The sequence below is a fragment of the Pseudorca crassidens genome, chromosome 19 (assembly GCF_039906515.1).
Source record: "Pseudorca crassidens isolate mPseCra1 chromosome 19, mPseCra1.hap1, whole genome shotgun sequence".
Taxonomy (NCBI): Eukaryota; Metazoa; Chordata; class Mammalia; order Artiodactyla; family Delphinidae; genus Pseudorca; species Pseudorca crassidens.
Window position 1 is genome coordinate 57,640,255 of NC_090314.1, and position 22,048 is coordinate 57,662,302.

Consider the following 22,048-nt stretch of genomic DNA (forward strand, 5'->3'; position numbering starts at 1 on the left):
TTCTAGGGGCGCCAGGAGTGGAAGAGAGAAAGCGTGTGATAAGAGACTCCACCTCCCAGCGGCAGCAGGGTGGGAGGCCAGGGTGCAGGATTCTTTCTTTGGGGGCTTTAGCTGCCCAGGAGTCCTTCCAGTGAAAACCTAGAGCTTTGAGGGCCACATCCAGGGGAGCCCAGGAAGGCAGCTGTGCGGAGCAGACAAGAGCGTGGACCCCTCAACCCTGGGGTCAGGTCAGACGGCGCCCACCACCTCCGCGTGCGCCTCTCCCCCACCTAGCCAGCCCTTCATATGCATTGTTTAAAATGTATTCAATCAGTACAAAGTTACAGTAACCAGTACAGGCATAAGAGTAGACATAGATCGGTGGACTAGAATTGAGAATAAACCGTTACATTTACAGTCAGTAAGTGTGCTGCGACGATCCGGGGTGGGAAGAATAGTGTTTTCAGCGAACAGCGCTGGGTAGCTGCATGTAAAAGAAAGTGGTTACGGTTGGCCTTCCACCTCACACCATTTAAAGAAAAAAGAAAAAAAAAAAAAAACCGATAGAAATCTAAAAGCTAAAACTAAAACTAAAACTAAAACTAAATCTTACCGATAGAAATCTAAAAACTAAAACTGTGAACTTCTTTAAAAAGATTTTTGATGTGGATAATTTTTAAAGTTCTTATCGAATTTGTTACAATACTGCTTCAGTTTTATGTTTTGGTTTTTTGGCCGGGAAGCAGGTAGGATCTTAGCTCCCCCACCGGGATCAAACCTGCACCCTCTGAATTGGAAGGCAAAGTCTTAACCACTGGACCACCAGGGAAATCATTGAATTCTGTTGAAGAAAGCACAGGAGTAACTCTTCATGGACTTGGAATTAGGCAATGGATTCTTAGACACTACACCAAAAGCACAAGTGACAAAGGAAAAAACATAAATTGGATGTCACCAAAATTAAAAACTTTGGGGGAATTCCCTGGCAGTCCAGTGGTTAGGATTCCAAGCTTTCACTGCCAAGGGCCCGGGGTCAAGCCACGTGGCATGGCCCAAAAAAAAAAAAAAAAAACCTAAAATCTTTTGTGCACTAAAGGACACCATCAGGAAAGTGAACAAATAACCCTCAGAATGGGAGAAAATATTTGCAAATCATATATCTGGTAAGGGACTTGTATTGAGAATATATAAAGAACTCTCACAACTCAACAGTAAAAAGACAAATTAACCCCATTAAAAATGGGCAAAGGATATGAATAGATATTTCTCCAAAGAAGATATGCAAACGGCCAACAAGCACATGACAAGATATTCAACATCATTATTCATCGGGGAAATGCAAATCAAACCCACAATGAGGTACCGCTTCCCACCCACTGGGATGGCTTAACTTCTGGATGAATGATGTAAGAGATACTCTATCAAGTTGTGAGTCCATCTTAAACATAAGACATTGTTGTGACTGTGGTTCATGTTCTTGCCAACAGTCACTGCGCTGGGTTGCCTCTTACTGGGGGCATATTCAACTCAGCCTGAGGTTCCCTGGATACAAACTTTGGGAGGAGGGGATTAAGGTTTATCCCATGGTTCCATAGAGATGGTCCCAGGCCTTGAGAGGTCCAGTGTGGGGGACAACAGGGATCATACTACAGGGTCTGCACCATCTCGTCACCCCTTATCTCAGCCTGGCCCAGTACTGATTGGCAGTAAGACAGGAGGGGAGGGGGCAGGGCACAACCATTAAAAGAATGACACAGCTGAGGATACAAAAAAACTACTTAGAACCAACTAGGCCCAGGGACTTCTCGCAGACCTGGAGCCTTATTATACACTTACGGTAATACATTAGCAGGCTAAATGACACACATACCAGTACCATGACAGTTCCGAGGCTGACCATAAAAGGCCAAAAGTGGGCGGTGGCCCAATTCCTGGAAATCCCCACCCCTTCCCCAAAATAGCTGGAATAATCTTCCCACTTGTTAGCCCATGAAATTACCCAGCCCATAAAAACTAACAGCCCCATGCCCCAGGGCCCCTCTCACCTTCAGAGAGGGACTGCTTTCTGCCTATGGAATGCGTATTTTTCTAAATAAATTCGCTTCCACTTTACTATGGCTCGCTCTTGAATTCTTTCCTGCATGAAGCCAAGGACCCTCCCTTGGCGGCCCGTCCCAGGAATTTGCCCGAGACCTGGGACTCGACTATTCTCTCCTGCCCGCTTCTCCTGCAACAGCAGTACCTGCCCCAGGTACTCAGAACAGGCTAGATGTAGCCCTCCAATCCATCCCTGGGTACTCTGGCGGGACCCAGGGACTTAATACCCAGGGACTTCCTGGAGGCTCTTAACGTCTCTGAAAAAATCAAACCAAGAGGTTTTCCAGGACCTCACTATTTCCTCGGGAGCCCCACCCTAATATTCGACCTCTACTCATCAAGATGAAATTGAGAGCTGTGAGGATACCCCCTCCACCATCCTGGACTCTGGGTACTTCTCCAGAACGAAGCTCCCACCAGGTTGGGGCATAGTCACTGTGGCTGCAGAGCTCAGAGCCAGGGTCTGTGGTTCCCACAGGCAGTCCCCACAGCCTTCCCCAGCCTTCCTCCGTGACTCTGTACCCTAAGTGTTGGTCTGAGTGCACACCCTGGTCACCAGGCCCAGTTTTGTTAGGGCCCATGACAGCTGTCAGTGAGGGGTGGGTGACAAGAGACTCAGAGTTGGAAAGGTCCTCATCCACAGAGAAGCAAACTGCGGCATCTGCTCAAAGAGAGAGGGAGGCACCTACTCAAAGTCATAAATCTTTAAGAATTAATAGTAAGTTATTAGTAGTTAATAACGCAATCGCCGTACATCACTAAGAATAACAACCACTACATTCATTGCTCATCTGCCAACCCCCCTGAGATCTTCACACCTGCATGGTTGGTCCCCTTCCCTGAAACACTCTGTCATGATGATCCTTTTTTTTTTTTTTTAACCCGGTTGGCCCGCAACTGTCAGCTTAGAATCTGCTTCCTCCAGGATGGCCTCCCAGACCTCCCATGTTGAGGCATTAATCCTGCTGAGTGTTGTGCATCTCCCCCACTAAGCTCCCTGAGGCTTAGGAGCTTTCTTGCCCAGTTGATCAACACGGCCCCAGCACTTAGCACAGTGTGTAGCACAGGATAATAATAACTATAATAAGAAGGGTCAACACGTATGGATGGAGGTTCTCAGGGCTGTCCAGATACTGCCTCATTGGCTGAATGAAGGAATGGAGTATTGCCCGTCCAAGTCACTCCCCCCATTCTAGGATCTTATCACCCCAAGCCCAGGACCTGGCATCCTTTAAAAATATTTTAGTTACTGGAAAGCGCCAGGATGTGATTCTGGTCCCTCTGCCCTTCTCTCCAGGTCTTGGCCTCTGGCAGTGACCCTGTGGTGTCCCTGACATGGACAGAGTGCCGACTGCTGGGATAATGGGGACAGTCTGTCTGTCCAGGCTTTTCTGAATGCTGTTGGCTCTGGGCCCCTGGGTGCCTTCCTACTCGAGGGCCCATTTCCTTCTCCACCAGCTCTATCCTTTTTCTACCCTCTGCCTGTCACCCCCCTCTGCCTGTTTGTCCTACTCTGCCAGGGCATGCGGCAGCTTGTCAGGTGGCCCCAGAGGCCTAGGCCATGCCACCCAGCCGGCTATTTCCCCAGAAGACCCCCTGAACTCAGATCTGAGGTGCATAGTCTCTCCCAGGGCTGGCCATGGTTGCGGGTCTAATGTTGGGGTATATCGTACCCCGGCCCCCTCCACTCCAGCCCCCACCTCCTGGGGGAGCAGAGATGCCCTGATGGCTCCCATCGAGGGGCAGCAGATCGCCCAATGCTGGGGCCAGCCTGGGGAGCAGGACAAGAGAAACCACAGGGTGACCTCCTGCCCCCTGATTTGGGATCATCCCTGTGCTGACCCTCGCCCTGATTTCAGGTGTGCGGGAAGGGGCAGCGGTCATCAGGCACTGCTAGAAGCATCACCTGGGCACAGCCCTTGCTCCGAGACCCCCGGTGCTTTGGGCCACCCCTCCCTCTGAGTCCCCTCTTCCTTCTCCCTCTTTCTCCTTTTGCCTGTCTTACCCAGACTCTCTCCTCCGTGCCACCCTCCTCTCTGGAGCTCCAAGCCCTTCTCCTTGAGATTTTCTCACTGTCACCGGAACTGAGCCTGTCCCCATACTGCTCACACCATCTTCCCCTTAGACCAGGCCCCTCCTCTGTTCTCTGACTCGATCCATCCAGGGCCTCCCTCCCACCCCTTGGCCTTCATCTTCATATCCAGCTGATCTCTACAGACTCTTCCCTTTGCGATTTCGCTCAGCTGTCTTCTCTCTTCCTGATGCTGGGGTCACTTCAGGCCCACACTCAGCCTTGACAGATCTCTCCTCAGCCTCCCTGCCTGAAATACCAGATCCATCTTGCAAAAGCCCCCCCCACCCCAACTCTTTTCAGGGCTGCATTGGAAGGCCTTCCGGCTCTGAGTTCACAGATCACTCTGCCAACACCCTGGCAGGCCTCCGCTCTGCACACTCGTTTCCCAATACTCCCAGCCCATGTGCCTGGAAGCTCACCCTTGGGGTTCGTCTCCTCACCCATCCCTTCCCCATGTGAATTTCTGCTCTTACACCATCCCCTCCCGAGTCCTCACTTCACCTCCAGCACACTTCCACTCACTCCCACTCAGCCTGGCCCTGGTGCCCAGGCCACACATGGTTCTCCCCACCTGGGCTGCCCTGATACCCTCAAAACTGTCCATGTAAAAACAAACTGGGGGGGGACTTCCCTGGTGGCACAGTGGTTAAGACTCCGTGCTCGCAATGCAGGGGGCCCGGGTTCGATCCCTGGTCAGGGAATTAGATCCCACATGCATGCCGCCACTAAGAGTTCACATGGCATTTAAACAAGCTCGAGTCTCTCCTACAATGAAACAAGAACAAAAATCTACCCTCCCTCCCCTCATATCCCCCTCGGGTTCCCGCCCCTGCCCCTCCACATCCTGACTTGGTGGGAACAGCATCTCCTCTCACTGGGTCCACACCTCCCCTCCCCCTCCGCCCTCTAAGGAAAACTTCTGCCCCTCTGGTCATTCCCATGTTACACATCCAATGAGCATGTTTAGTCTTGATCTGCCTGAAGCATCGGCCCACATTGATCCCTCCCTCCTGGAAATTTGCTCTCTCCTTGGCTTGCAGAACATCATTCTCTCCTGGGTTTCCTCCCATGTTTCTGGCCGCTCGTGCTGTTTGCTCTGGACCTTTAAATGGCCGAGTCCCACAGGCTCTGACCTTCATCCTCTCCTCTTCTCTCTCCCCTTCTGTAGCTCCAACCACCACCTTTATACTGATCACTCCACATGTTCTGTGTCCAGACCATATATCCAGACTGGCACCTTCAGGTGTGTGCCTCAACAACCCTAAAGCCCGACATCAGCTAGAACCTGCCATCAACGCTGGCCTCCACTGCCCCTGGTGTGGCCACAGGGCCCTCAGAGCCTGGCCCTTGCCCCCCCTTCCAGCCCCAAGTAGCTCTCCCTCACTTGATGCCCTCCAGCCACCTGAGCTTTCTCTGCTTGTCATGTTCCCCCAGCTGAGGGGTCTTTGCCTCTGCTGCTCCCCCTTGCTTGGAGCCCCATCCTGACCCTCTGTGCCTGGCTAACCCCTGTCACCTCAGACAGAAGCTCAAGCGTCACTTCCTTCGGGATGCCCTCCCTGGTTTCCCTGCTGGGGCTGGTGCTACTGGTTATTCCTTCCCCTCACAGGTCTACTGCTCCGCTTGGCACTGTCCACCACGGTGTGTTTATATTGATTTAAATCAGGAGTTACACACTTTTTCAAGGCCAAGAGGTAAATATTTTAGGCTTTGCAAGCCAGAGAGTCTCTGTCGGAACTACTCAACTTTGCCATCATGGGCAAACGCAGCCACAGACAATATGAAAACAAATGAGCATGGCTGCGTTCCAATAAAGCTTTATTTATGGACACTGAAATCTGAATGTCACCTATCTATCTTTTGGTTGTTTTTTTTTTTTTTTTAATTTGGCCGTGCTGCATGGCTTGCAGGATCTTAGTTCCCCAACCAGGGATCAAACCCGGGCCCTGGCAGTGAAAGCGCAGAGTCCTAACCACTGGACCGCCAGGGAATTCCCTGAATGCAATTTAATTTTCAGGTGTCACCAAATCTAATTCTTCTTTTGATTCTTTCCCCATTAAAAAAGTGTAACAACCTTTATTAGCTTACAAGCTGTACAGAAGCAGGCGATGGGCCATAGTGTACCGACTCCGGATTTAAACAATTCTGTGATGAATCTCTCTCTTGCCATCACTAGATCATAGGCTCCGTGAGGGCAGGGACTGAGTCTGTCTCAGCTCATCACTTTTGTCCCCACTGGTTGACCTATGGGAAGAATATTCTTCCTTCTTTTTCTACCACCCCTCACTCAGCTCATTGACTATCTGCTGAATGAGTAAAAACAGCAGGGTATGTAGATTGACTCGCTAAATCCTCTCTGAGGTGGGTACTACTGTTTTTTTCTTTTCTTTTCAAGTTGGGTGTTTATTATTTCACTCCACTGCTTATGTATATTTGACATCAATTATTCTGTACATATCAAATATTGCATCATTTTACAAAGTGAACTCAACATGCTGCCTGTAAACCTTCTGTCTCTGGGATTCCCCCATCCTTGAGAACAGTTCTGCCTTCCACATAGAAGACTGGGGCCGCTGGGGCCCTTTCCCTCCCCTTGGTCCGCCCCCTCCAACCCCTCACCCCCCACCCCCGCCAACACACACACTTAGTCAAATGCTGCCTCCTGGCCCTTCATACCTTCAGCATCTCTGTCCACCCTGCCCAGCCCGGGGCGGGCTGTCTTTATCTCTCCCTGAGCGGCTGCAGCAGCTTCCTGACCACTCTTCCTGCTCTAACTGATGCTCCCCTCCCTCCTCCAGGCCGGCGCTCTGTCCAGATCCGCTCAGCTATCTCCTGCTGAAACCCCGCAGTTTCTTCCCACTGATCCTGGATAAACCCTAAAGACCAAAGAGGCTGTTTACAAGACCCTGCGCCATCTGGCTCCACCCACCTCCTCAGATTCATTTTCAGCCATTCTCAGCCTCTCTCCCCAAGCTCCAGTCATGCTGGGATTCTCTTTGCTTCCTAAAATACAGAGGTGGGTACTATTGTTATTTTGCTTTTTTTTTCAGATTATGGATCTAAGGCACAGAGAGGTTAAGTAACTTGTTCAGGGTCACACAGCTGTAAGTGGCAGAGCCAGGATTTGAACCCGGCACGTCTGGCTTTGGAGTCCAGATGCTTAACCAGCACATCATGTTTGCTGAGGACTGTCATGGTGCAAGTTCAATAATGATGTGGCAATAAAACCGGTCTCCACCCTCCACCAGCCACCACCCCGCTTCCACCTGGCACACCCTCCCCATCTCAGGTCAACTTCTTTTCTTTAGGGACACCTGGTGTGGGATGGCTCCTTGGTCATCTCTTCCCCTGAGGAGCCTTAATCTTAGTGTGTGGCTAGATACACTCACCACCATGACTGAACTTAGGGTCTGTCCCCTCTACCCACAAGCTGCGCCAGGGCAGAGACAGGGTCTATCTTGCTTCCCACCACCCCCTCCACCCCTCTCCTCCCAGGAGCCCTGTGCCTAGCGCACAGGAGCCACACAAGACACATCTGTGGAGCATTGGAACAAACTGGGCAGAAACCTAACCATTGGTGTCATCTCCAATTGCATGTAAAACACAAAAGGCACCAAGGCTCATACTCTCCAGGCAGGAAGCATCTGTAGCTGTAAATGAAGAAGATTCAGCTTTCAGAAACACTTGGCAGGGAACCGAAAGCCTTTTAATGGGTGCGCTTGGGCTTCTGACACTTTGATTGTGATATTGGCAAGGCTGAGCAGCTAAGCAAACATTATTTAACTTAATCATTTGAAGCATCGGTGTACATACACGTTACCAACAACGGGGCATTATAGGCGTTTGCAGAATGACTGTTCTGAGCTTGCAGGACAGTTGGCATCCCTGACACCTCGCCCTGGTCCAGCTACGAAATTCCAGACATGTGACACCCCGTCTGGGGTGAGATGCGTGAAGCACTTGCCTGGAGCTCAAAATGTACTGGGACACCAGCAAAACTCAGTGATCAAGATAAATGATAACCTAATAATAATTTAAAGGTAACAGTTTTAGAAAATCAGACCAATAAAGTATGGCCAATGGAGCGGTCACTTGGTTTCATGAGTAAAATTTTGTTGGAATCAGGGCTGGGATTAGTGCGAGGGGTATGGAGCAGGTAGTGCAAGCAATGGGTCAGGTCACAAAAGATGGGTCTTTTTTTTCTTCTTCTCTTTGGCCACACTGTGCGGCTCGTGGGATCTTAGTTCCCTGACCAGGGACTGAACCACGCCCCTGGCAGTGAAAGCGCGGAGTCCTCGCCACTAGACGACCAGGGAATTCCCAAAAGATGGGTCTTTATTTACAATTTTGGTATTCTGTCTATCATGGATTTTTGCATTAATTTTGATTTTGTCATATATTGCCTTAAAGTATCATTTACTTTGATTTCTGAGTTTTTTGGCACCTGCTCTTAAATGTTATGCCCTTGGTGAGGGTCTCACTTGCTTCACCCTAGTCCTGTCTCTACCTGAAACGCCCCCATTCCCCAACCACCTGGTTTGAGAAGCCCTGGGAGTCGTATAATCTTCAGCAAATATGGGTGATATCTCGATCCATGCTTTTTTAAAAAATCTGTTATTCGGGCTTCCCTGGTGGCGCAGTGGTTGAGAGTCCACCTGCTGATGCAGGGGACGTGGGTTCGTGCCCCGGTCCGGGAGGATCCCACATGCCGCGAAGCAGCTGGGCCCGTGAGCCATGGCCACTGAGCCTGCGCGTCCGGAGCCTGTGCTCCGCAGCGGGAGAGGCCACAACAGTGAGACGCCCGCGTACTGCAAAAAAAAAAAAAAAAAAAAAAAATCTGTTATTTTATTTATTTATTCATTTGGCCTTACTGCACAGCATGTGGGATCTTAGTTCACTGACCAGAAACTAAGCACGGAGCCTTAACCACTGGACCGCCAGGGAAGTCCCAATTCATCCCTTTCTATAGGTCAGGAAACAGAGGCTGGAGAGGTCTGTGTCTCTCCCCTCACACACCTGCTGGAGGGTCCTCAGCCTCAAAGAACCTTCAGGTGGGACTTCCCTGGTGGCGCAGTGGTTAAGAATCCGACTGCCAATGCAGGGCACATGGGTTCAAGCCCTGGTCCGGGAAGATCCCACATGCCGTGTCGCGGAGCAACTAAGCCCGTGCGCCACAACTACTGAGCCGGCGTGCCACAACTGCTGAAGCCCGCACAAGAGAAGCCACTGCAATGAGAAGCCCACGCACCACAACAAAGAGTGGCCCCCGCTCGCCGCATCTAGAGAAAGCCCGTGCGCAGCAATGCAGACCCAACGCAACCAAAAATAAATAAATAAATAAATAAATAAATAAATAAATAAATAAATATATATATATATATATACACACACACACACACACACATATAAAGAAGAACCTTCAGGCTAGAGGGGAGATCGAGATGGAAACCCGGGAGGAATAGGCAGGTCCTTTGCAACTATCTGGATGCAGTTGGTGCGTGGAACTGGCTTCAGGAGGAAGCAAACGGATGGCAAAGGGAGAAGCAGGTGAGCAGCCATGCCTGGGCCACTTGCACCCAGCCTGGCCTGACCCAGGAGAGGATCTGAGTGGCCTCCGACCCTCCAGGGGTTAAGCAATGGAGACAGAGATGAAATACCCGGCCAGGCGCTGGTCTGATGGAGAATTCCCACATGAAACAAGGTGGGTGTGAGGAGGGATGCATGCAGAGGGTGATGGCAGGAGAGGGGGAAGCCCACCTGGCTTAGGGAGAGGAGGGTTCAAGAGTGGCTTTCTGTGACGCGGCACGTCTTAGCTGAGACTTAAGGACTAGGGAGGAGAAAGTAATAAATAATGAGGAGGAGTAAGGAAGGGGATGAGGGTGGAAGAGGGCTCCCAGCAGGGGCGATGGCAGGTGCAAAGGCCAGGAGGCAAGCGCTTTGAAGAGTAGAATGGAGTGGGCGCTGGTGATGAAGCCCATGAAAACGAGTGAAGACTGATGTTTGGCAAGGAGCGGGGGTGGGGTGGGGTGGGACTGGGCTAGCAGGGAAGGCTGGAGAGGGTCCACCTCTCCTGAGCTGGTGGGACCTGGTCCAGGTTACAACCAGGTGCCTTCCTCGCTGGAAGAGGGAGGAGTTGAGCATAAGCCCTCTTGGGTGAGATGCTCCCGACAGCATCAGGTACCCACTGCATGCCAGGCAGGGCCTCTGCCAGAGGCTCCCACAAACATCCTCTCCCTTCCACCTCCAGTCTAGCACACCCTCTCTTGGGGGAGGGAAGGGTTAAGGCTCCCTCCCAAGGGTCCTGCCATCTGATCCTGCTTCCCGCTCTGTCCTCACCTGTGGGATGGGATGGTGAGACGATGGAAACCATTGATGCTGCCAGCCTCCTTCAGCTTCGTACTTTAACCCTTCTCCTCTTGAGTCAAACTTGCGGTGACATCCAGGAAGCAACATCTGTGGCTTTGGCTGGGTTGCCACTTGCCACCTACCTCTAGAGGGAATCAGGGAAGGTGTTAAAGACAAAACAAAGATATAGGACAGATGTGTAGGATGTAATATTATGCAGCCAGTGAGTGAATAAGCCATTTTTGTATTTTGAAAGTAACTTTGGAAAATGCACGATATGAGTTGTAACTATCTTTTAGCTATCTCCATCTTCAACATCTACATCTGTATAAGAAAAGAAGACTGCAAGGTGGAATTTCCTGGTGGTCCAGTGGTTAGGACTTGCACTGCCGGGTGCACAGGTTTGATCCCTGGTCTGGGAACTCAGATCCCACAGGCCGTGCAGCGTGGCCAAAAAAAAAGACTGCAAGGAAATTCTCCAGGAGCGGTTATCTCTGGGGGAAGGCAGTAGTGATCTCGGAGAGGCAGCAGTGAATGGTGGCATGAAGCGAGATCTTAATTCCCTGCCCAGGAATTGAACCTGGGTAGCCTGGATGAAAACCAGGAATCCCAGCCACCACACCTGCCCTGCCCTAGGCCCCTCCCCAACATGCGTGTGCAACTCTTTCCAAGATGGATTACAGCCCAGAGGCCTATGGGACGGCCTTAGTATCATATATTATGGAGTGGTGCTCCCTCCTCTTTGACCCCCAAGGAGCCTTTCTGCACATGTGCAATGTTTCCCTTGCCCCAAAGATGGGAAATATATGACCTCGTGATCTTTTAACAGGGTTTAACCCCTCTCTGTCCCTGCCATAAAAGCGTCCAATGTCCAGTTACCTACCCTATTCCTGTTGTTTCTTATATCAAAGTGCAGATCTTGAAATATAGACAGGAGTCTGGTAAATACATATGCAGTCCTGGAGCCTGTATGTCTCTTGCCTCAGGAAATGTAAACAGGGGGTTGGTAATGAATGTCTGGCCTGGAGCCCATCTTCTTCGCACCCCAAGAAGTGTGAACAGGAGGCCAGTCATAAATGTCTAGTTTGGGGCCCACCTATCTCCTGCCTCAGTAGGATCATGATAGGAATATTTTATTTTCTTTTGTGTTTCTATATTGTGTACATTTTCTATAATGAATGTCATAGAAGAGGGGGTATAGCATAGTGATTGAAAAAGCAGACTGTGTGGGTTCAAATCCTGGCTCTCCAATTTAGGTACCTTCAAGACCTTGGACAAGCCACTTAGCCTCTCATCCTCAGTTTCCTCCTGCATACAATGGGGAGAATTAATACCTATTTATAGGGTTGTTAGGATTAAATGAGTTCATATTTGGCATGAACATTTCAGTTGCCATGCACGGGGCCTGGCACGCAGTAGGCACTATGTGTTTGTTAAATAAAAGCAAAGTTACTTTTGGAGTTCCCTTGGTGGTCCAGTGGTTAAGAATCTGCCTTCTAATGCAGGGGACGGAGGTTCGATCCATGGTTGGGAAACTAAGATCCCACATGCGGTGGGGCAACTAAGCTTGCATGCCACAACTAGAGAGAAGCAATGAAAGATTCTGTGGGCCACAACTAAGACCCGACATGGCCAAATATAAATATTAAAAAAAATACAGATTATTCTTTAAAAAAAGCAAAATTACTTTTATAGAATATGCAAAAAGGTTAATTTAAAAATTATCCAAGTAATACAGGAACACAGTCTTCTTGTAAGGAATAACATGGGAATTTTTTAAGTGAAATAATCCTTGGGGAGGGATTAGTTTACAGCCTGTCTGGATCCACATTAAAAAAAAAAAATTTTTTTTGGCTTCGTTGGGTCTTCATTGCTGCATGCGGGCTTCCTCTAGTTGCGGCCGGCGGAGGCTGCTGTTCGTTGCAGTGTGCGGGCTTCTCGTTGCGGTGGCTTCTCTTTTTGCCGAGCTCGGGCTCTAGGCGCGTGGGCCTCAGTAGTTGCAGCACACGGGCTCAGTAGTTGTGTCTCATGGGCTCTAGAGCGCAGGCTCAGTGGTTGTGGCACACGGGCTTAGTTGCTCCGCGGCATGTGGGATCTTCCCGGACCAGGGAATCGAACTCGCGCCCCCTGCATTGGCAGGTGGGTTCTTAACCACTGCGCCACCAGGGAAGTCCCTGAAAAACGTATTAGTTGAGTGCTAAGGCAGGAGCAGGAAGGCATGAGAAGTGTGTGGGTGGCATTCCAGGGACCATCCCCTCCCTGCTCGCTCCACACTGGGGGAAAGGGCAAGGCCAGGATTCACCAGTGTGGATCATCAGCACGGGCTGATCCTGCGCCCCAAAGCTCCCGCTTTGATATGTTCCCCCAGGAGGCAAATGCTGAGCCAGGAACCCAGACATTCTGGTTTGCTGGCCAGCCTCACTGACGTGCAGGCCTACTTGCCATTTGGCTTTTTGAAATATTGGCAAGTATCTGACAACCCCCAGAACTACCATTGTGGATCCCTCGGGGTCTAGGAACTTCAAATCAGGAACTGTTTAAGAAAGCAAATGGCACGCTTCTGATACAGATTTCACACCAATGTGTGCCTGAGGGCATCACTGTTCCAGCATCACGCACCACGTGAAGTGTCCCTCAGAACCAGGAGGAACTGGCGAGGGTAGCCCCCCTCGTCAGCTCCCTGCTGGGGAAGGACTCAGATCCACGCAGCTACACAGTTACCTCCTTAGCATTTCTTTCTTTTTTTTTTTTTTAATATTTATTTGGTTGCACCAGGTCTAAAGTTGTGGCAGGCGGGCTCCTTAGTTGCAGCTTGCCGGCTCCTTAGTTGTGGCATGCGAGATCTTAGTTGCAGCTTGCATATGGGATCTAGTTCCCCGACCAGGGATCGAACCCAGGCCCCCTGCATGGGGAGCAAGGAGTCTTGTCCACTGTGCCACCAGGGAAGTCCCCTCAGCATTTCTTGACCTCAGCCCATAGATTAGGAAGCGTGCAGCCTCTCGCCCAGGAGGAATAGGTTTTGGGGGTGGGGAGGCAAGATTTGAGCATTTTGGCGTGCAAGCTTTCTGTTGAATGGGAAAAAGTTTAGATTTCATTCCTACCCATCCACACCAGTAGCAGCCTGTGAGGATGAAAGTGATTGGGCTGGTGCTGAGCGGAGCCTCCAGGGAGGAAGGTCAACATGAGCCGCAGCCCAGGCTCAAGGCAGCCAAAGGGCGCCCCACCCTGCGAGGCCGTCAGAGCGCACCCAACGCCTGCCGCGCGGCCGCCCTGCCAGGCTCCACGATGACGGCCCCCCCAGTGAGAAACTAGGGTCACTAACTTCTCCGAGAACAGGCCAGGCCGGGATGGAATTCAGGCGGGTCACTAACTTCTCCGAGAACAGGCCAGGCGGGGATGGAACTCAGGCACACCCTGGTTCTGGGTGATGTGGCCCCAGGGATTTTCTCCCCCGTGACTTGTATCATTTCCTCTTGAGAGCCAATCATTAACCTTACCGAGGCCCTCACATGAGAAGCCACAGGAACAAGTGACTGGTTGAGGCTGGAAATGCCCAGGCTGCTTCCCCAGAGGGGCCGGGTCCCCAGTCACACTCCTGCCAGGGTCGCAGGGCAGGGGCCCAGCCCAGGCCCAGCCTCTCCTGCTGACTTCTACACACCCTGCTGGGCAGGTCAGATGGCAGAGGCCTGGATGTGGACGAAGCCCCTTTGCTTTCGGGCAGTGCTACCCACCGCAGCTGAGTGCCCTCTGCTTAGGGATGGGGGTGGGGAAAAGAGCTTTCAGGAACACTGGGGAGGGTGCAGCGGGGTTAAGGTTTTCCCACCCGGACAGCCTCAGTTCCACACCCTCTCCATGCTGTAAGACACCTGCTGTGTGAGAAAGTCTGCTGGGCAGCAGGGTCAGGGGCCCCAGCCCCACCTGGACCTAGTCCCTCAGCCTTTTTCCGGGGGTGGGGATGGGGTGGGGGCTGGGATAGTCATGGATTCCTTGGCTTAACTTCCCAGCCTCCAATTAAGCCAGTAACAGACAGAACACCTCTACCCTGGTGGGTCGGGTGCCAACCCTCAGTCTGGCCAGCTGCGGGGGAGGAGCCGGAGAGAAGCCACCTGGTCAGAGCCCCGCCCATTCTCGGGCAACAAGGCCCTGGTGCTGAGTGGCCAGGACCAACCCGGAGACCCTCTGATGGGGTTTGGGAACTCAAGGGCGGGGGAGGCCATGCATCCTGGCCAGCAACCTCCCCGCCGCCCCGGAGGCCACAGGGCTGTCCCCAGTCCCGGGGGCTCTCCATTCTGGTTCAGAGCCCTTCTCCTGCGACGGTGAGGCCAGAGGGGTCGGCCTGTTTTCTGGGATTCCCAGGACCTCCCGGGACCACTGGGTAGGCGCCACAGGTCAAGTCCAGGCAGCGGGTCGGGAGGCAGGTTCCCCGCCCACCCCTCAACCACGGGCCAGGGGTCCCTGCGGGCCGGCCACCCTCCCCAGCGCGCCCCTCCCAGTGGGCCAGCCAGCGCTTGAGTCCAGCTTTATTGGCCGCCGCCTACGCCCCCGGGCGCTGCTTGAGGGTGACCGAGGCGCCGCTGCTGACCATGACCGCGGGGTAGAGCGCTCCAGGAAGGAGGCCAGGAAGCGGTAGATGAGGCTCACGCCGCCCGCCACGCCATAGGAGAGGCAGCCGGTGCCGCAGTCGAGGGCCACGCCGAGCGTGCGGTGGTAGCCGCTGTGCAGCACCGTCTGCGTGCTGTGTGCCACACGGAGAACTTGAACGAGTCCCACTCCAAGCACCACGAGTAGGGGTTGCGGCCCATCAGGTAGATGATGTTGCGGCGCGGGCGGCCGCTGGGCGTGGGGGATGCGGCGGTAGGTGACGCCCAGGCACGCCCACGAGTTGGACACCTCGGCCTCCCACTAGTGGCAGCCCTCTGCCAGGCCGCGCGAGCACAGCACCTGCGGCCACTGCTTGAAGCCGCCCGGGAAGGGGCTGCCTGCGGCGAAGGGCTCCAGGAGGATGCCCAGGTTTAGCACCGAGTGGGTCTCCTAGAACAGGAACAGCTCCTCACTGGCCATGGTAGGGTCGAAGTTCAGGTTGCACTAACCTGGGGCAAGGGGGATGGGAAAGGAGGCCAGGGTCATTGGCCCCGGGCGCAGAGCGCTGGAGGCCCGGAGGGGGGAGGGGCCGAAGCCGCATGGCTTTTGCACAGAAGTCACCAAATGCTTCCACCCCCAGCTCCCAGAAGTGGCCCCTCTATACCCTCCTCTTTAAGTCTCCAACTGTGGCCCCCTGGGGGTGGGACAGGACGGCCCTCTCCCCTTCCTATCAGGGCCTTGGAGTCACGGGCCGAGTGCTTCTGAGGCCTCCAGCCCAGCGTGCGAGGCCAGGGCAGGAGAGAGCCGGCACCTCTCTGGAGCCCTGGCCTGAATGGAGGTGGGGCTCGGTAAGTCAAGGCAAGGGCCCTGTTCCTCTCCTTCCCACCCCTGGGGCTGGACCCCAGTACTGAGGACTCACACTTGAGAAGTGTCTCCCTGCCCACAGCTGGGGGCGGCACCTCACAGGAGCTCATCTTGACGCCTGGGGCTGGACCCCAGTACTGAGGACTCACACTTGAGAAGTGTCTCCCTGTCCACGGGGGTGGCAGCGCCTCACAGGAGCTCATCTTGAGAAGTGTCTCCCTGTCCACAGGGGGGGCGGCGCCTCACAGGAGCTCATCTTGATGCCTGGGGAAGATGGAGGGGCTTTGCTGAGGACACTCTCACAGCCCAGCATCTTTCCAGAGAGAGGCGTGGGCTTCTGGGAGGTTGAGTTACCTGGGGAAGGTGCACACAGACAGGCAGGGTTCTCTACAAGTGCCTGGAATCCCAACCGCTGCCCTGTAGGGCCGGCCCACACCCAGAATGCAGGTGAGTCTTCAGGAGGCCCAGGCAACCAGGTACTAACCAACCCTTCAGGAAGAGCTGGTTGATGAAGCTGAGACCCACGTCCACCAGCCGGGTCCGGAGCTCTGCCAAGGTCTCTGGCAGCTGGAGGAAGCTCTGCTTCTCCTCACACTTGGTGCTCATCAGGGGTTCCATGCAGGCCGGGAAGTGCTTCAGCCTGGGGAACTCCTGCGTGCAGGGCGGGGCTGGCAATACCATTTGTTAGCCTGGGCCCAAGCAGATTCCAGGAACTCCTGCTTATGCCAGGGGCTTAGCGGTCCCCAGAACCATGGGGCAGGTGGAAAAGCTGCCCATGTTCAAACCTGGACCTCTTTCTCCCCTCCTCCCGGTTTTCTGGACATCTTAGGTTAGGGATGTCAAAGGCATAGCCACTGTGGCCTAGTGGAGGTTGTGATGGGCGTGGGGCAGAGGTGGGGGTAGGGTGGGGCCTTGCCTGCAGAAATTGCTGGTGGCTCTGGTTGGCGAGCAGGGTGTGGAGCCAGATGCTGTCCCCCTCCAGCTTCAGGAGACGGTTGTGGCTCTGCTGGATGGAGCCGCCCAGCTTCCCCAGGGCGGCCGCCTCCTCTTTCTCCATGAAATCCAAGACCTTCATCTGCATCTGTTTGACCTCCTGGATGATCTCCGAAAAGCAGGCGTTCACCTCATCCCGAGCTGTCTGGATCAATTTCTGGGGGGTGGAAGGGCGTATAGAGAGGCATCTCTGAGCCCCAAGCCGGTACCGCCATTGTCTTCTGCTTAGGCATCCCGTCTCTGTCCTCCTGGCCTCACCCCATTCCCTCCAAGCCCTGAGAGGTCCCCTCAGTCTGGGCCGGGGCTGGGGGTGGACCAACCTTACCGAGAGAAATGCCATCTGGCCCTGGTGCTTTTGGCTGTCAGAGGTGACGACCGGCATCTGGCTCTTCACGTTGGCCTGGACCTTCTGAACCTTGACCTGGGGTGAGAGGGTGGGGTGCAAGAGGAGAGAGCCACTGATTCAGAGAGGTGCCCCAGCAGAAGCGCTTCTGTAAGCAGCCCCACGTCAAGCCCAGAAGAGACGGACCTCTTACATTTTTTTTTTTTTTTTTAAAGAATCAATTTTATTTAGTTATTTTTTGGCTGTGCTGGGTCTTTGTTGCTGCGTGCGGGCTTTCTCTAGTTGCGTTGAGCGGGAGCTACTCTTCATGGCGGTGCATGGGCGTCTCATTGCGGTGGCTTCCCTTGTTGCAGAGCACGGGCTCTAGGCGCACAGGCTTCAGTAGTTGTGGCTCGCGGGCTTAGCTGCTCTGCGGCATGTGGGATCATCCCGGACGAGGGATCGATCCCATGTCCCCTGCATTGGCAGGTGGATTCTTAACCACTGTGCCACCAGGGCAGTCCTCACCTCTTACATTCTTAAGAGGTTTGAATGAGAATGAGGATGGACAGAGCTGAAGGGTAGATGGCCCAGGGCCACCCCTCTTTTTTTTTCTTTGGCCAAGTGGCACGGCATGCGAAATCTTAGTTCCCTGATCAGGGATCGAACCCGTGCCCCCTGCAATGCAATTGCGGAGTCTTAACAACTGGTCCACCAGGGAAGTCCCTGAGGGCCACCCCTCTGCTCCTGTTCTCTCATTCCCTGAGAGACTCTCTCCTCGTTCTTAGGTATCAGGTTCTTTGTCTCTGACAGTGATGACCATTGGGTTTCAGATCACAAGAAGCTGCTGTGGAGGGTTCAGTGACTTGAGAAGCCTGAGAGGCAGTGGGGCGAGGAGGGGCCCATCAGATATGGAGCACTTGGCTCCCTGGGCAGCGCTGCCAGGCCCAGGCAGCATTATGTTTCCAAGTTCCACGTAAGCCTTTAGTCTCACCTGTTCCAGAGGTGGGCATTGTCATGTTTTACAATCTACTATAGGACAGTGCTGTTCCAAGGGCCTGTCTATGAACTGTTGCTGACCCACAACAAAAGAAGAAGCTCCTGCCAGACTGTAAATCAACGCGCTGCTTCCTTTGTCGAGAAAGTCTTGCTATGAGAAAAGCATCAGCTGAACGGAAGAGTGTGATGAGTTGGCTTACATTCCGGCACAAGCTCCATTCTTGCCAGGGACCATCAACAGGTGGCTACATTGGAATAGCACAGTTCTAGAATATACGTGATAGAATGTCTAAAATATAAGTATTCCATTATAAAAGCAATACAAATACAGTAAACAAAATTTTAAAATAGAAAAAAGGGGGCTTCCCTGGTGGCACAGTTGTTAAGAATCCACCTGCCAACGCAGGGGACATGGGTTCGAGCCCTGGTCTGGGAAGATTCCCACCTGCCGCAGAGCAACTAAGCCCGTGCGCCACAACTACTGAGCCTGCGCGCCACAACTACTGAAGCCTGTGTGCCCTAGAGCCTGTGCTCCACACAAGAGAAGCTACCACAATGAAAAGCCCATGCACCACTATGAAGAGAAGCTCCCGCTTGACACAACTAGAGAAAGCCCGCACGCAGCAATGAAGATGCAGCGCAGCCAAAATATCAATCAATCAATCAATAAGAAAAAAGGAAGGGATTCACCTAACTGAACATGACATGTTTGTATTTTGATATGTTCTCTTTCAGCCTTTCCTTTTTCTGTGCAAAAAAAATTTAAATAGGATTCATCACAAATAATTTTGGATCCTTATTCATTCAACTTGCCATCACTTTTCATGTCCTGGCAGGACCCTCGTGACCATCTTTTTTTTTTTTTTTTTTGGCCACGCAGCACCGCATGTGGGAGCCTCGTTCGCAGACCAGGGATAGAACCTGTGCCCCTGCAGTGGAAGTGTGGAGTGTCAACCACTGGACCACCGGGGAAGCCCCATCGTGACCATCGCTGTAATGGCTGCATAACTTTCCTCCAAGGAAAGGGGTGCCCAGAGCTTCTGAGAGACCTTCCCTTTCCACGGAGGACTCCCGAGTGCCCTGGCTCCGCCCCTCCCCCTCCCCCCAGCCCCCCAGCTCCGGCCTCACCTCCTTGCCGGCACACTCCTCCTCCAGGGGGATGGTGTCGTGGTTCTTGTGCTCCTTCAGCAGGCGGGCCCCACACACGCAGCAGCCTTCCGTGCGGCAGTACAGCCTCTGTAGCTTGCGGTGCTTCCAGCACAGCCGGCTCTTGAGGTCCCACACGGGCTCCAGCAGCTGGTGGCCCTGGAACACCTGGTCCTCGAAGTGGCTGCGCAGGTGCTTCTCGCACAGGGAGGCCATGCACCGCAGGCACGACTTGACTGACTTGAGCTCCTCTGGGGCACAGAAGTCGCAGGGCATGTCTCTGGGCCCCCGACCAGGTTCTGTGAGGACCCCAAGGCCTGGCCCTTAGCCTGGGTGAAACAGGTCACCATCTCCTCCAGGATGACGTTCTTGCAGAGGCGAGGCCTGGAGCGGAAGCTCTCTCGGCACTGGGGTCAATAGAGCGTCTCTCCCACAGCTGCCTGGTGGTCCCAGAAACCCTGGAGGCAGGTCCTGCAGAAGTTGTGCCCGCAGGCGGTAGTGACCGGGTTGCGGAACACCTCCAGGCAAATGGGGCAGAGGACTTGGTCCTCCAATGTGGGAAGACTGTTGTTGTCATTCATCAGGAACTGGCCTTGGGGAGGTCTTGAGGGCTGGGCAGGGGGCTGCAGGGCTGGGACTTGGTCCTGGACTGGCCCTGGGAAGATAGAGCAAAGCTGTGTTGAAGCCAAGGCAGGAGTTGAGGGGCCCTTTGAGAGACACACTAGTTCTTCTCTCGGAAGCAGCTGTCTGCCCACGGGGTACAGGGACTGTGCCATCGGTCAGCCCACATGGGGGCATAAATTGGGGCCTGTGTTCTCCTTGTCGCTGTTCTAATTCCTGGACAAGAAGGTGGATGGGAGGAAGAAGACACATCGTGACAAGGGAAAGGAGCCGCTTCCTTGGCCCTTCAGAAGAAAGGTCAAAACACAAGTACTTACGTGAAACTCTATGTCAAGAAGAGCCAGAGGCTTGGCTGCCCTATGGAGGGAGAAAAAAGAACCCTGGGGCGTTCAGGCATAGGGGCCTTGCCCGCACTTCACCAGTGCGGGGAGGATCCCCATCAGTCCAGTGTGCCCTCACCCCAGCCCCTTACATCTCTTGAGGTTTGATGACCACCATCTCACCTTTCCCTTTGGCTGCTGTTCTGCGGTCTCCCCATCAAGTTGGCCCCCCTCCTCGAGACTGCCTGCAATTTTGCTCCCTGATGTCACAGTTCAACCGTGACCAGCCCCAGCATTCTGCTTCTGATGTCAGCAGGGCAAAAGGTGTGCCACCGGACACGCTGCAATGCTGATGCGTTCTGCCCGCCCAAGAGATTCTTTGCTCCAGAGGCTTCATCCCAGGAGGCGGAGCCACTGCTGGGGCCCCTTGCAGTGGACTTGGGGGACTCGCATTACCAACCAGAGAGGGAAGATGGCAACTAAGTGGCAGTGGGATCTTGGGCAACTGGTTTAATCTCTCAGGACCATGGTTCTCTTGTGAATTGACAGGGCTGTCGTAGAAGATACTTCAAGGCTCCTTGATCTGAAGTTGAGTGAGCCAAACACTATCTGATTGGTCATCCTAAAGACTGTCGCTTCCCACTGCGGTTCTGATCCTCAGAAGGAAAAAAGGGATGAATGAAGCGGAAGACTCTTTTCACTCTGATAGCTTCTTGTCAGTGTTTCTGTTTCCCAGTCCTTCCAGCCCAACACGATACATGCCCTGAAAAGTTTACAATATTTCACTCTTTTCCTCCAAAAAGTTAGCTTGATCCCACTTATTGGATAGGAATGGTAAACAGAAGGCATCCTTTTCTCATTTCCTTATCTCAGAGGAAACATTTTCGGCATTTTTCCATTAAGTATGATGTTTGCTGTTAAGTTTTTTGTAGATACCTGTATCACATTCTGTAGCCTCCCTTTCCCTCCTGGTTTGCTAAGAGGTTTTGTCTGGAATCGTTGTTGACTTTTATCTAATTCTTCTTCTGCATCATTTGAGATGATTATAAGCTTTGCCTCTTTTATTCTGCTGGTGTGGTGAATTTATATTTATTGATTTTCAATTATTAAACGAACCTTGCATTCTGGAATGAACACTTCTTGGACATAACATGCTGGGCTTTTTATAGATGCTGGATTCAATTTGCTACTATTTTCTTAGGATTTTTGCAACTATGATCACGAATGAGATTGGCCTGTAATTTTCCTTTTATGGAATGTCCCTGTCAAGTTTTGGTGTTAAGGTATGATAGCTTCATTAAATAAGTTGGGAAGTGTTATCACTTATGTGGAATAATAAGATGGATATTACTTCTAACTTAAATGTTTGGTAGAATTCACTGGTAAAACCACCTAGGACTGGAGACTTCCCTGGCGGTCCAGTGGTTAAGACTCCATGCTTCCACTGCAGGGGACGCGGGTTTGATCCCTGGCCAGGGAACTAAGATCACACATGCCGCTCAGACAAAAAAAAACAAAAACAAAAAACCCCACCTAGGCCCAGAAAATCTTTTGTGGAAAGGTTATTAATTACATATTCAATTCCTTTCAGAAATTATGTTGTCTATTTATTCCTGTGTCAATTTTGGTAAATGGTGTTTTCCTAGGAATTTGTCCATTTCCTCTAAATTTAAAAATTTGGGGGGTATAAAGTTGTTCATAATATCCACT

At 52.6% G+C, this 22,048-nt stretch overlaps 1 pseudogene; it reads right to left on the reverse strand.

The window, feature by feature from the left end:
- Positions 1 to 7,831: 7,831 nt before the first annotated feature.
- LOC137211693 (E3 ubiquitin/ISG15 ligase TRIM25-like) lies at positions 7,832 to 20,516 on the reverse strand (annotated as a pseudogene).
- Positions 20,517 to 22,048: the final 1,532 nt, after the last annotated feature.